Source organism: Grampus griseus (assembly GCF_964374135.1).
Source record: "Grampus griseus genome assembly, chromosome: 4".
Taxonomy (NCBI): domain Eukaryota; kingdom Metazoa; phylum Chordata; class Mammalia; order Artiodactyla; family Delphinidae; genus Grampus; species Grampus griseus.
This window is the reverse complement of record NC_138997.1, coordinates 59,540,302-59,556,623: the sequence shown is the minus strand read 5'-3', so window position 1 is coordinate 59,556,623 and position 16,322 is coordinate 59,540,302.

Sequence of the window (16,322 nt, the reverse complement as noted above, 5' to 3'; positions counted from 1 at the left end):
AGAGTAAGTTAAGTAAAAGCCCTGTAATCTTGAATTTGAGTTGGAAATATCAATCTGAATTTAGGTTAGGAGGTCATCAGTGCAAAGGAGCAAAATAAAACAGAATCATAGCAGAAAATGAAGGGAGAGTTACTGTTTCAAATAGGAGGGTACAGTACATTTATGTACTACTGAAAATAATCATGTGTACCTCATAGAGTTCTCATAAGAACTACATGAAATACCACAGTGGAGAACTTAGAATGGCTTATGTGAGACGGCAATGAATATTACCTATTATTGCTATAGTTGATGGATCATCACCAGATAGAGAACCTTCTATCCCAGTGTGATGTGAGTCAGAAGACGTAAGATCATATCCCAGGTCTAAAATGGACAAGTTTTGTCCCTCAGTTGAGTTCCTTAACCCTGCTGAAAGTTCTTCCTTCACTTATAAAATAGGGATAATGACAATGTCCTAAAACTAAAATGAAGATTCAGTAACTTTTAGCTGAAGCTGGATATTTATTTATCTATATATTATTTAAATACTTCCAAATACATCATAATAATAAATACTAAGGTATCCTTCCCCTTATGTTCTGAAAACTATTAGATGGTAATTTTCTGCCAAAAATTTAAATTCCGAGAGTGCTTGACTTGGCAGCACATATTGGAATGAAAATTGGTTCAACTTGGTAAAGATTAGCAAGGCCTTGCACAAGAATGACATGCAAATTCATCAGTTGTTCCCTGTCTTTAAAATTCACTGAACTGTACACTTACAATGAGTAAATTTTATGTTGCAAAAATTATACCTCAACAAACCTGTTTTTAGTTTTTAAAAAATGTTTTTAAGTTACTGGAAATCAGAAAACTTTCCTTTGTGTTGATTGGCCAGACTGGGGACTTTCCCCTAGGTCTGTTACCTACCCCTGCCCAAATCACAATTTCTCAATTGTGCATGTAACTGTGGCATATTTTCTTCTTTAAGACTCCACTCTAGGCAGGCTAATGCAGTGAAGATCTGTGTCTGATCCGATGTGCCAGTCTTCCGTTATCCACTGACGAACACTACAGGTGCAGTTTTCAGTGGCTGCTTGACTAGCCACATGCAGGGGGGACACGGAAATTGTACTTTCCTATTGCCTTCCTGAGCTGCACATCAAGAGGGAAGCCAGAGTCTACCCATCAGCTTCCTTATTAGTGTAAGGAACTTAAAATAATAATTTATACTTTAAAGTTCACCAAATTAAAATTATTTCTTACATTATAAAGCTTATTACTATCATTTTAAAAAATGAGCAGCTGAGCACTTTTTCAGGAAGAGATCAGTTAAATACAGAAGCCTCAGACAAATCTGTTGAACTTAGTAAAGGCAGTTCTTTTCTTGCAGAGCATTTCAGTTATTCTGGTTTAATTAAATAACACCAGTCCCCCAACAACACTGTTTGACATTCAGTTCCCAGTGTATATTAACTGTGAGTGATTGCATAAAGAACTGTCTGCTACCATCTCCTCAATCCGCAAATCACTACATAAATAAAAGGTGCACATATCATGATCAGTGACAAATCATGTCATTTCTTTGCAAGTCTGTCAGTGATTGGTCACCGTACATCTGTTACTCATGCATATACAACAAAACATGTAGTTTTAGTGCCTCCTTATCTCCCAGTGGTAAAGAGATACTATACGCAAAAAATATTTAACTTTTAAAGCACTATTACTGGTGGATAATTCTCCAGATCACTCTAATTTCCTTGGGTACTTGAATGAAAATGTGAAAATACACTTTTTACCACCAAACACAATATCATTAATCCAGTCACTGGACCAAAAAGTTCAACTTTTAAAGCCTATTACCTTAGATGGACTTTTGGACAGGTTATTGATGCTACAGCAGATCATGCCATTTCTTTAGCTGAGTTTGGGAAAAAAGATGACATAAAGTATGCAACTGAGAACATTCAAGCAACGAGGCAGAAAGTAAAAGGTGCACTGTATAGTGGAAACTTTTACCTCACTGTGCAAATAACTTTGCAGGATTTGAATTGTACATAAATGGAGTTTAAGATGAAATACTTGCCTGTGGAAATGTTCACACTGACTCCATGAGAGGGACTCTACAGATATGGCCAGAGGACCTTAGCAAAGGTGAACTTACTGGCATAATTGAGGAAAGTGATTGTGATGAAAAGGATAAAGGTGTCCCAGAGGAAGTGATGCTGGCAAAAAAAAATTCACATTAAAGAAACTCTCGAAGATATTTCACAAAATTGCAAATGCAATGAATATTATGTTAGAAGCTGATCCAAACTTAGAAATTTACCAACCCATAGAAGAAAAATGCTCACTCTTTATCATAAGTTATACAGCAAAAAGAAGGCAAGCACTGTTCAAACTATTCTTGGTAAGATTTTTACAAAGAAACAAAAACTTTATTTTTTTATTTTTCTAGTTTTTTAATAACAGTGCACTAAATAAATAGTAGTTTTAATATTTTGTCCATTCCTCTATACATTTATAACTAAGAGAGTTTTTAAATATTTTTGCAAAAAAATTAAAGGTTATAGAATAATCATGATTTTTCCATTGATTATTAGGATCACTTTCTAAGTTTCAGCTTGTACAATCACTTTTTATGGTTCTGAATTGTGATGAGGACTGCCTGTTATCTTTCAAGTACATAGTATTCAGAAGTATATATTTGTATTCAGGATTAATATTATATACACAAAGCTAACTAATGTGTCATCAAGATATTGGTGCATTTCTCTTAGATAGGTTTCTACTACATAGGAACAAAAAAGTTGAGGTTAGCAAAGTTTAAACCAAATCAGGGGACTTTTTGAATAGATTAAAGGAAGAATTTGAAAACCATAGTGTTTTAAACATTGGAGAAATTTATGAAAGAGATATCTCCAGAAATGTTTAAAGAAACATTTCTCAAAATATTTTTATTTGTTGATCGCTGGGTTTGTATGGACCCACTCAGCACCTGAGTATTATGTTCAGAAATTTCTTCTGATATTAAGTGCTGTAAAAAGATAAAAATGACACACATTAAAATTTTCAAGAATTTATATGAGCATAAATCAGTTCCAATCAGGCAGCACCAAACTGAAATTGTTTAGGGGCACTCCACCCACAGCAGCTAGGGGAGAGGATTTAATAGAGAAGACAGGAAAGCAAAGCAAGGAAATTATTTGATTGGCTATAACTTAAGCAGTTGCCTAACTTGTGTTAGCCTAGCCAGCTGTGAATGGTTGTTCTTAAGTTTCATTTTCTCGGATTCAAGTTTATTGACTCTGGCTTAAGTTTTGGTTTGCTCAGGTAGGCTGCCAAGGCATTAGAGCCACCTCAGTCTCCACGCCTCCTTGTTTAGTTACTTTAACAGCTCTCACTCCTAAAAACTAATAAATCAATAGTTCAAACGCAATGAATTTAAGGTAGAACTAGCAATAAGATTTAAAATTTTAATTGCCACTTACAAGTCAAGCATTCTGGTTTTATTTCCCCGTGTTAATTACATATAGTTTGCTCATTTCCATAGTTAAATGTGAAGAGCACTAGAATTAACAAGAATACATTCAAATTCCTTAAAATAGGGGGTGAAATCACTTCTTTAATCTCCTTCAGCCACTTAAAACCACAGTCAAGTGAGCACTGTCTTTCACGTTTGACAAAGCAGGGTCTGACTGTTCAGAAACTGTAGGTGGACAAGGGTTACCAACACAAATCAAGATAGAATAATAATGAAAGGAAATACTTACAATACACTTAAAATAAGATGTGTAGGTGTGCGAGTATGAGTGCATATCTGTGTTTGGGGACTATGGTTTTAAACAATTGATTATATAACTGAATTAGTCGGTGTTTGTGTTATTGGGCTGATCCATGCTGCTGTCCTATTTTATGAGGAAGTATCAGAGAACTGACTGAAAATTATTTTCTTTGGTGAAGTGGATGAAAGAAAAAAATCCAGGCATATGTGTCTTCGCTCTATAAAGGGAAATGAAAACAACACATATGTTCTTGAACAAGTCATGTATGGGACCTGACTTGCTTAAGTGTATTGGTTCTTTTATTACTGAGCTCAGCTTACATAAATATTCCTGACTTGGAATCTAAACTCATGAAGGAGGAAAATTACTGTCATTTTGTGTCTATTTATAAGCTGTAAATATCCAAAAGGAACTGAGACAAATTTTTTAATTGATCTCTGTATTAAGATATCACTGCAGAGCGCTACCCACCACCAGTCCCTCCCCCATCAGGAAGCTTGCACAAGCCTCTTAGATAGCCTCATCCACCAGAGGGCAGAGAGCAGAAGCAAGAGCTACAGTCCTGCAGCCTGTGGAATGAAAACCACATTCACAGAAAGATAGACAAAATGAAAAGGCAGAGGACTATTACCAGATGAAGAAACAAGATAAAAACCCCAGAAAAAGAACTAAATGAAGTGGAGTTAGGCAACCTTCCAGAAAAAGAATCCAGAATAATGACTGTGAAGATGATCCAGGACCTCAGAAAAAGATTGGAAGTAAAGATTGAGAAGATGCAAGAAATGTTTAACAAAGACCTAGAAGAATTAAAGAACAAACCAACAGAGATAAACAATACAATAACTGAAATGAAAAATACACTAGAAGGAAGCAATAGAAGAATAACCGAGGCAGCAGAACAGACAAGTGACCTGGAAGACAGACAGGTGGAAATCACTGCCACACAAAAGAATAAAGAAAAAAGAATGAAGAGAAAGGAAGACAGCCTAAGAGACCTCTGGGACAACATTAAAGGCATCAACACTTGCATTATAGGGGTGCCAGAAGGAGAAGAGAGAAAGGACCCAAGAAAATATTTGAATAGATTATAGTCAAAAACTTCCCTAACATGGGAAAGGAAATAGCCACCCAAGTCCAAGAAGTTCAGAGAGTCCCAGGCAGGATAAACCTAAGGAGAAATGCGCTGAGATACATAGTAATCAAACTTACAAAAATTAAAGACAAAGAAAAATTATAAAAAGCAACAAGGGAAAAATGACAAATAATGTACAAGGGAACACCCATAAGTTTTATGTATTATTTCTCAGCAGAAACTCTACAAGCCAGAAGGGAGTGGCACAATATATTTAAAGTGATGAAAGGGAAGAACCTAAAACAAAGATTAAACTACCCAGCAAGGATCTCATTCAGATTCGATGGAGACATCAAAAGTTTTACAGACAAGCAAAAGCTAAGAGAATTCAGCACCACCAAACCAGCTCTACAACAAATGCTAAAGGAATTTTTCTAAGTGGGAAACACAAGAGAAGAAAAGAACCTACAAAGGAAAACCCAAAACAATTAAGAAAATGGTAATAGGAACATACATATTGATAATTACCTTAAATGTGAATGGATTAAATGCTCCAACCAAAAGACACAGGCTGGCTGAATGGATACAAAAACAAGACCCATGTATATGCTGTCTACAAGAGACCCACTTCAGACCTAGGGACACATACACACTGAAAGTGAGGGGATAGAAAAAGATATTCCATGCAAATGGAAATCAAAAGAAAGCTGGAGTAGCAATACTCATATCAGATAAAATAGACTTTAAAATAAAGAATGTTACAAGAGACAAGGAGGACACTACATAATGATCAAGGGATCAATCCAAGAAGATATAACACTTATAAATCTATATGCATCTAACATAGGGGCACCTCAGTACATAAGGCAAATGCTAACAGCTATAAAAGAGGAAACTGACAGTAACACAATAACAGTGGGGGACTTTAACACCTCACTTACACCAATGGACAGGTCATCCAGACAGAAAATTAATAAGGAAACAAAAGCTTTAAATGACACAATAGACCATATAGATGTAATGGATATTTACAGGATATTTCCATCCGAAAGAGCAGATTACACTTTCTTCTCAAGTGCACACAGAACTTTCTCCAGGATAGATAACATCTTGGGTCACAAATCAAGTCTCAGTAAATTTAAGAAAATTGAAATCATGTCAAGCATCTGTTCAGACCACAACACTATGAGATTAGAAATCACCTACAGGGGAAAAAACGTAAAAAACACAAACACATGGAGTCTAAACAATATGTTACGAAATAACCAAGAGATCACTGAAGAAATCAAAGAGGAAATCAAAAAATACCTAGAGACACATAACAATGAAAACACGACAATCCAAAACCTATGGGATGCAGCAAAAGCAGTTCTAAGGGGAGAGTTTATAGCAAAACAATCCTACCTCAGGAAACAAGAAAAATCTCAAATAAACAATCTAACCTTACACCTAAACGAACTACAGAAAGAAGAACAAACAAAACCCAAAGTTAGTAGAAGGAAAGAAATCATAAAGATCAGAGCAGAAATAAATGAAATAGAAACAAAGAAAACAAAAGCAAAGATCAATAAAACTAAAAGCTGGCTCTTTGAGAAGATAAAAGAATTGATAAAACTTTAGCCAGACTCATCAAGAAAAAGAGCGAGAGGATTCAAATCAATAAAATTACAAATGAAAAAGGAGACATTACAATGGACACTGCTGAAATACAAAGCATCATAAGAGACTACTACCAGCAACACTATGCCAGTAAAATGGACAACCTGGAAGAAATATACAAATTCTTAGAAAGGTATAACCTTCCAACACTGAACCAGAAAGAAATAGAAAATATGAACAGACCAATCACAAGCACTGAAATTGAGACTGTGATTTAAAATCTTCCAACAAACAAAAGCCCAGGACCAGAAGGCTTCACAGGTGATTCTATCAAACATTTAGAGAAGAGATAGCACCCATCCTTCTGAAACTCTTCCTAAAAATTGCAAAGGAAGAAATACTGCCAAACTCATTCTATGAGGCCACCATCACCCTGATACCAAAATCAGACAAAGATACTACAAGAAAAGAAAATTACAGAAATATCACTGATGAATATAGATGCAAAAATCCTCAACAAAATACTAGCAAACAGAATCCAACAACACATTAAAAGGACCACACAGCATGATCAAGTGAGATTTACCCCAGGGATGCAAGGATTCTTCAGTATATGAAAATCAAGCAATGTGATACACCACATTAACAAACTGAAGGATAAAAACCATATGATCATGTCAATAGATGCAGAAAAAGCTTTTGACAAAATTCAACGCCCATTTATGATAACAACTCTCCAGAAAGTGGGCATAGAGGGAACCTACCTCAACATAATAAAGGTCATATATGACCTTTATTCTCAATGGTAAAAAAATGAAACATCATTCTCAATGGTAAAAAACATCATTCTCAATGGTAAAAAAATGAAAGCATTTCCTCTAAGATCAGGAACAAGACAAGATGTCCACTCTCATCACTATTATTCAACATAGTTTCAGAAGTCCTAGTCATGGCAATCAGAGAAGAAAATTAAATAAAAGGAATAGAAAACGGAAAAGAAGTAAAACTGTCACTGTTTGCTGATGACATGATACTATACATAGATAGTCCTAAAGATGCCACCAGAAAAATACTAGAGCTATTCAATGAATTTGGTAAAGTTGCAGGATACAAAATTAATGCACAGAAATCTCTTGCATTTCTATACACTAAAAACACAAGGTCAGAAAGAGAAATTAGGGAAACAATCCCATTCACCACTGCAACAAAAAGAATAAAATACCTAGGAATAAACCTACCTAAGGAGGTAAAAGACTTGTACTCAGAAAACTATAAGACACTGATGAAACAAATCAAAGATAACACAAACAGATGGAGAGATATACCATGTTCTTGGATTGGAAGAATCAATTTTGTGGAAATGACTATACTACCCAAAGCAATCTACAAATTCAATGCAATCCGTATCAAATTACCAATGGCATTTTTTACGGAACTAGAGCAAAAAATCGTAAAATTTGTATGGAGACACAAAAGATCCTGAATAGCCAAAGCAATCTTGAGGGCAAAAAACAGAGCTTGAGGAATCAGACTCCCTGACTTCAGACTACATTACAAAGCTACAGTAATCAAGACAATGTGTTACTGGCACAAAAACAGAAATATAGATCAATGCAACAGGATAGAAAGCCTGGAAATAAACCCACGCACCTATGGTCACCTAATCTATGACAAACGAGGCAAAAATATACAATGGAGAAAAGACAGCCTCCTCAATAAGTGGCACTGGAAAAACTGGACAGTTACATGTAAAAGAATGAAATTAGAACACTCCCTAGCACCATACACAAAAATAAACTCAAAACGGATTAAAGACCTAAATGTAAGACCAGACACTATAAAACTCTTAGAGGAAAACATAGGAAGAACACTCTTTGACATAAATCACAGAAAGATCTTTTTTGACCCACCTCCTAAAGTAATGGAAATAAAAACAAAAATAAACAAATGGGACCTAATGAAACTTAAAAGTTTTTGCATAGCAAAGAAAACTATAAAGAAGATGACAAGACCACCCTCAGAATGGGAGAAAATATTGGCAAACGAGTCAATGGACAAAGGAGTAATCTCCAAAATATATTAAACAGTTCATGCAGCTCAATATTAAAAAAACAAACAACCCAATCCAAAAATGTGCAGAAGAGCTAAAGAGACACTTCTCCAAGGAAGACGTACAGATGGCCAACAAACACATGGAAGGATGCTCAACATCACTAATTGTTAGAGAAATGCAAATCAAAACTACAATGAGGTATCACCTCACACCAGTTACAATGGGCATCAGCAGAAAATCTACAAACAACAAATGCTGGAAAGGGTGTGGAGAAAAGGGAACCCTCTTGCACTGTTGATGGGAATGTAAATTGATACAGCCACTATGGAGACCAGTATGGAGATTCCTTAAGAAACTAAAAATAGAATTACCATATGACCCGGCAATCCCACTACTGGGCATACACCCAGAGAAAACCATAATTCAAAAAGACACATGCACCCCAATGTTCATTGCAGCATTATTTACATACCCAGGTTACGGAAGCCACCTAAATGCCCATTGACAGGTGAATGGATAAAGAAGAGGTGGTACATGTATACAATGGAATATTACTCAGCCATAAAAAGGAAGAAATTGGGTCATTTCTAGAGATGTGGATGGACCTAGAGAATGTCATACAGAGTGAAGGAAGTCAGAAAGAGAAAAACAAATATTGTATATTAACGCATATATGTGGAATTTACAAAAATGGTGCAGATGAACCAGTTTGCAAGGCAGAAATAGAGACACAGATGTAGAGAACAAACGTATGGACACCAAGGGGGGAAAGCAGTGTGGGGGGGTCATGGTGGTGAGATGAAATGGGAGATTAGGATTGACATATATACACTAATATGTAATAAATAGATAACTAATAAGAACCTGCTATATAAAAAATAAAGTTCAAATTAAAAAAAAAAAGATATCACTGAAATTTGAACTGATGTCCAAATGAACTTATTTCAACCAACTTTAACCAAGGTCAAATAAATATCTGCCGTTAATGAGATAACAGGAAATAGCACAATGTCTTTCATTAGCATTATCAATTAAATAAGTGAATTCCTGATTCTGAGACTTTGTGTACATCAGAATCACTAAAGCAGATGTACTAAGTGAGAATCTCTAGAAATAGGGTCTTTCAGCATATGTATTTTAACAAAACCTCTACAGAATTGATTCTGAAAGATATTGTGCTGAATAAAAATGTGATAAATGACACAGGCTCAACCTCAAGACATTTAGAATTTTGCTGGAGAGATTTTTAAATATTTCTATAAATTAAATAGGAGCATATAAATGTGCAATATTCACTCAGTAAGAGGTAAATTTTAAAGCTATTTGAAAAGAACATGATGAAAAATATTTCTTCATAATCACTTGTTTGTTTTTGATAACTCTTCCCTGATTATTAAAAGATGGTTATTATTGAAATGTATAAATAGATGAAAATAAATTTAAAAAAAAAAAGAGCACTGGAAATAAAAAATGTTAATACACTGGCCTTCAGTTCAGTATTTCTATAAATACATATGTGGTGGGTTGGTTTGTTTGAATTTTTTCTCTCCCTGATCACCATATTATCATATCAAGAAAATTTCCTTTAGCATTAATTAGACTTCAAAAATATTGTTTGTAAATATCACATTTGTCCATCACATGGAAGAATTGACTAATGGAACAGTTTTTGTTTTGTTACTCATTTATGTTTCTAAGGTTTGGTGTTTAAAATAATATGATGATAAATCTTATTTCATAAATATTTGTACTTATTTGATTATTTCCTCATAACACTTTTTGAATGGAATTGAATCAAAGAAATGAAAATATCAAGGCACTCAACTATATGTTGCCAAATTGTCTCTTAAATATTTTGCCAATTTTTGCACCCACATTAGCAGTGTTTGAGAATGATAACACTGATTATTAACTTTTATATCAGTGACAATTTGAAAGAAGGGAATGGTGTTTGATTGATGTTCTAGTTTGCATTTCTTTTCTTGCTGATGAGGATTAATCTTTTTCTCATAGAATTCTTCAGCTAAAAATATTCTTTTTTCATTAGCAAGAGTAAATTTAAAGGAAAACATTAAGGACAATCTAGCAGTGTTTCAGTCTGGCAAAGCTTAGAGCATAGCTGATATTCACAGATGTGTTTTTCTGAATCAAAATCAAACAGAATTTAAAATTTTAGGTCATATGTTTGGTATTCAGCAAGTTAAAAGAAATGTATACATTAATTCTCATAAAACATAAGAAGTCTCTTCAGTTGGCTAAAGAGACATCTCAGAGTTTTAAAATTTATGTGGAACCTGTAACAGAACATTTTAATTAGTCAAGCCTAAGTGACACACAAGCATATGGAACTGGCAGTAATCTGGTTGCAGAATGATTGAGCAGTTGTGGGTGAAACAAGTTAAAGAGGATAATCAACATTAATGTTAATTTTTTTTTTAGCATTAATGGCTCCTTAGTTCAAAGCTTCAGAGCTTCCAGGTGTCCATCCAGATGTCACACATTAAAATGGTCCTTTGGTGCACACTGAGTCACTCATGCAGGGCACAGAATAGCAACCAGCATGGAAAATTATTCTCAAAATGAAGGCAGTGAAGGGACTTGCTTCAATGTACACGTCTTTGACACTCTTAAGGATTAGCCATTTTCCAACTTCAGAATTTTCTTAAATTTCAAAACTCATTAAGTATGATCAACTTTTCAAGAAAAAAATAAAACGCTGCTGCACTTGTATTCCACAATATTCTTCAAATCTACAGACTGATCCTATAAATACTGCAACAGTAATGTAACCCATTATAACACATACACACGCACACTCATACAACAAATCGCACTTTCTCACCACTGAAAACTATAAACATAAAACACCTTATCCTAAGCTAGTTGGGTTTTAATTCAGTCCTCAGTAGACCAGAATTGAAAATAGGGATTCAAATGTAGGTCACAAGGGAAGAATTTGAATTGATTGGCCTGAAACAGCATCACTGTACAAGCATTAAAGGCCCCGAAACGTCATCAGACTGACTATTCCAATGCATATTTAACACCGTATGAAATAACTGTAATCATATGCCAGCATTTTCAAAATTAGCAGCCACAATAAGCAGCACTGATCTAATGCTTTGGGGCTTAAAGATGTCAACTAATAGAATATACTTTTGTCCAAATATTTTACCAATGGCCTCTTTCTGATCAATTTCTAAAGTGAATGATGATTAACAAATGGGAACTACAGGTGAAAAAATTAAAAAAAAATACCATACAGAAGAAATTCAGACTAAAAGTATATATGTATGAAGAAGATTTTCAACAACTTGTAATGCCACCCTCAAATCCTGGACTTATTTATAGCCAGTTCTGAAGGATTGCTCATTAAATGTTTGAGAAACACTGGGTGACATCATTTTCATTTATACTATTTAACTTTCTGCCCTGGAAATTTGTATTAGCCTCTGATACAGCTGGCTCAGCTCTGTTCCCTGTTTCTTACCATTAAAAAACTTCTATCCTCTGACATTCCTTTGTTCAATTTAGGCTCCAGTCAGAATGGGTTACATGCCTTTCGGTGACCCTTTTTTCCCTTAAAATAAAATCCAAACGTCCACAGGTATATCTCCACTCATGGCCCAACAGCCTCCTCCCATTCACCATGCTCAGACACACTGTCCTTCCTTCTGCTCATTGAACATGGTCCTGCCTTGGGGAGCAGGGCCCTGCCTTGTACTTCCTCTCTTTTCTGACTAGTACACTCTTCGCTTAGGCCTCCACATGACTGACTGAGTTTCATTCAGGCCTCAGCCCCTTAGAAAAGACAACATTAACCATTCTCTTTAAAAAAGTTTCTTTCCCCACTTCATCCCACTACTCTCTTATCCCACTACTTTCTTTATCACACTACTGTCTTACATTTTCCTACAGTATTTACAATTCTCTGAAATTATCTTGTTTGTGTCCCTGGTTATTCCATATTGGATTTTATTGATATTCCCGCTTAGTTAAGAACAGTGATTTTTTGTGAGACATTTAACCTGTGTGGATAATGATGTGAATATATTGAATCTGTGCTACTTTTAAGGTGATAATAAAACCTCTTTTTATAACCCCATAGAATGCATGCCAGATGGAACTTAAGAACTGTGTTCATGTAGCAGAAAAGATTTTCCAAAATACACTAAGTGATCTATATAAAACAAGAGAAATATACCTGTTATCAATAATCTGCATCATCTGAATCCTTATTCAAAGAAACAGGAAAAAAAAAAGTATTATCAATGGAACATGGCATACTGGAAAGAAGGAGAAAAAGGTATTCACAACACAGGTAGAAGGCCTGGTCTTGGAAACTGACAGACATACTTCTTTAGGGCCAGGAGGGAAAGAAGGGGCAAAAATTCTTTAGGACAAGGAAACATCCAGAGGCAGAGATAGGCATGTGACTACAGAGATGACAGGGTGGCAGAAGGACAAAGAACAGAGGAAGTTAAGGGGGCTTGAGGGGTAGAAATTGAAGAAAGGTTTAAAAAAGAGATGCTGAGGGCTTCCCTGGTGGCGCAGTGGTTGAGAATCTGCCTGCTAATGCAGGGGACATGGGTTCCAGCCCTGGTCTGGGAGGATCCCACATGCTGCGGAGCAACTAGGCCTGTGAGCCACAACTACTGAGCCTGCGTGTCTGGAGCCTGTGCTCTGCAACAAGAGAGGCTGTGATAGTGAGAGGCCCGCGCACCACGATGAAGAGTGGCCCCCCTTGCCACAACTAGAGAAAGCCCTCGCACAGAAACAAAGACCCAACACAGCAAAAATAAATTAATTAATTAACTCCTACCCCCAACATCTTCTAAAAAAAAAAAAAAGATGCTGAGACATGAGACATGGTGGCCTTATGACTGTTGCAAATAAAATATCACACTCAACACTTAGTAAAGCTGTTGTGACTGTTTAGGGTCACAGAGTCCATGTTAAAGGATTGTTCTTCTTGTACTATTTGACCACATACATATTTTTCTAAATCATAAAAGGAATTAAAATAACTTTGAAGCCACTTTTTAATTTACTTTCTTTTTGAGTGAATTTACTTTCTTTTGATAATACTGCTCCCTATTATGGCACAAAGGATCTCTTAGACCTATTATCTATACCATAATATTTTCATAAAAAGGTTACACAGGACAAACTAAGTATATCCAAATGTAAGTGTATGCATTTTATCTCAAAGACAGCAGATATTCACACCTGGAATAAGTTTCTTCAGGGATACTTAAATTAGTCCAGTTTATAGCCATAAGAACTTCAGAGAGTCACAGTAGGAATAGCCAGTATTCAATAAGCTCCGTTGTAAATTCACCTTACTTAAAGAGACGGCCAAAAGCTCATCTGTTATCACATTTGTCCTCCCAGTAATACATAGCACTGCTGTCCCTATAAAACCTCAAGGGACACTGTGAGATAGAGTTAAATGGCCCTCTTCAGGTTACACAGTTACTGGAGTGACTAGTCACCAATGATATTGAACTAGAAGCTGGCGTCCTGCCTCTTGAATTGGTGATTTGGACATGCCTATGCTTTATGGATATATTATCAGCATGCTTCATTTACTGCTATAAACACACTGTTTTTGTTAAAACAATTTCATTACAGGGGAAAAAACACATTTAAAGGAAAATTTGACAAGACCCTTTTGCTTATGATCACTTTTTCTTATGAGGAAAAATGTGCCTCTTAAAAGCAAAAGGTTAAAAACATTGAAGTTGAGAGTGTCACTGGTTACAATCTACATAACCCTAAATAATTTTTCATTTTTTACATTTGGCCACCAGAGCAGAAGAAAATGCTTTAAATTCAAACATTGGTTATTTCTTTTTTAATGGCATATAATAGATATATTTATATACAGTAAACTACAGATTTAAAGTCTACAGTTTGATCAGATTTGACATATGTACACACCTGTAATTCATCACCATTATCAAGGAAATTAATGTATCCACAACCTCCAAAAGTTTCCTGTGCCCCTCTGTAATCTCCCCTCCTGCCATTCCTGATGCCATCCCATTTCAAGCCAACCATTTCCCTACTTTATGCCTTTACAGATTGGTTTGAATTTTATATAAATGAAATAATACAGCATGTATTATTTTGTCTGGTTTTTAAAATTCTACATAATTATTTTGAAGTTCACCCATTTATTTGCATATATCAATAATTTGCTGATATATGTTGGTGAGTAGTATTCCATTGTATAGAGATACCACAACTTATTTAAGCATTTATTTGTTGAAAGACATTTGGGTTGTTTCCAGATTTGGGGCTATTACAAATGAAGTTCCTGTGAACATTCATGTATATGTATTTGGATGAACATATGCCTTCATTTATCTTGAGGAAATATTTAGGGATGACATGAATGGATCATATGATAGGTGCATGTCTAACTTTCAGAAAGTGCCAAACTATTTTTGAGTGTCTGCACCATTTTATATTCCCATCAGCAGTGTATGAGAGTTACTATTCCTTCACATCCTTTCCAAAAATGGATATGTGTTTTTAATTTTAGCCATTTTAGTAGTTTTTTGGAGGTATCTCATGGTGATTTTAATTTGCATTTTTCTAATGATGTTAAACAACTTTTCATGTGTGTGTTTACAATCTATGTATCTTTTCTGTGAAGGGTCTGTTCAAACCCTTAGCCCACATTTTGGGGGGGCTGCTCTTTTCTCATTATTAAGTTTGGGAACTCTACATAATTTGGATACATTTATCAGATATATGATTTGCAAATATTTCCTTTGAGTCTATGGCTTGCCTTTTCTTTCTGTTGTTGTTGTTTTAATCAAGTAGTTTTTTTTTGCTTTTTTTAACATCTTTATTGGAGTATAATTGCCTTACAATGGTGTGTTAGTTTCTGCTTTATAACAAAGTGAATCAGCTATACATATGCACATATCCCCATATCTCTTCCTTCTTGTGTCTTCCTCCCTCTATGGCTTGCCTTTTCATTCTCCTAATGATGTCTTTCAAAGAGCAAACATTTTCAATTTTGATAAAGTTCAATTTATCAATTTTACTGCTATAAATTGTTATGTGGTAGCTAAGAAATGTTTGACAAAACAAAGGTTTCAAAGATTTTTCTCCTAGGTTTTCTCTTAGAACTTTTTAGTTTTAGGTTCTACATTACAGTGTATAATCCAATTTCAGTCAATTTTTGTATATAGTATGAGACAGGAAGTACGATTTTTTTTTTGTTTTGCATATGCATGTAAGTGTTTCAGTATCATCTGTTGAAAACACTATCACTTATCCACTGAATTGCTTTTTTATTTTTGTCAGTAATTAGTTGTTCATATATGTGTAGGTGTATTTTTGGAATCTCTTCCAAATGATCAATTCCATTGATCATTTACCTGTCTTTATACCAGCCTCACACTGTCTTGATTAATGTAGCTTTATAATTTAAAAATATGTCTTGAAATCAGAGACTGTTATTCCTCCAGCTTTGAAATCTGTTTTCAAAGTTGTTTTGGCATTCTACATCCTGTGCATTCTCATATGATTTTAGAATCAACTTATCAATTTTTAATCCCTCAAAAAATGACTTCTGGGATTTTTATTGGATTGTATTGAAGCTAAAGATCAATTTAACCCATGAACAAGGTATGTATCTCCTTTTATTTAGGTCCTCATTGATTTTTACATCTTTTGTCAGATTTACCCCTAAATATTTCTTATTTTGATGCTATGGTAAATGGTACTATTTTATCACTTCAATTTCTGATTGTTCACTGCTAGTACACATAAATACAATTGATTTTTGTAGATTGATCTCATATCTTGCAAC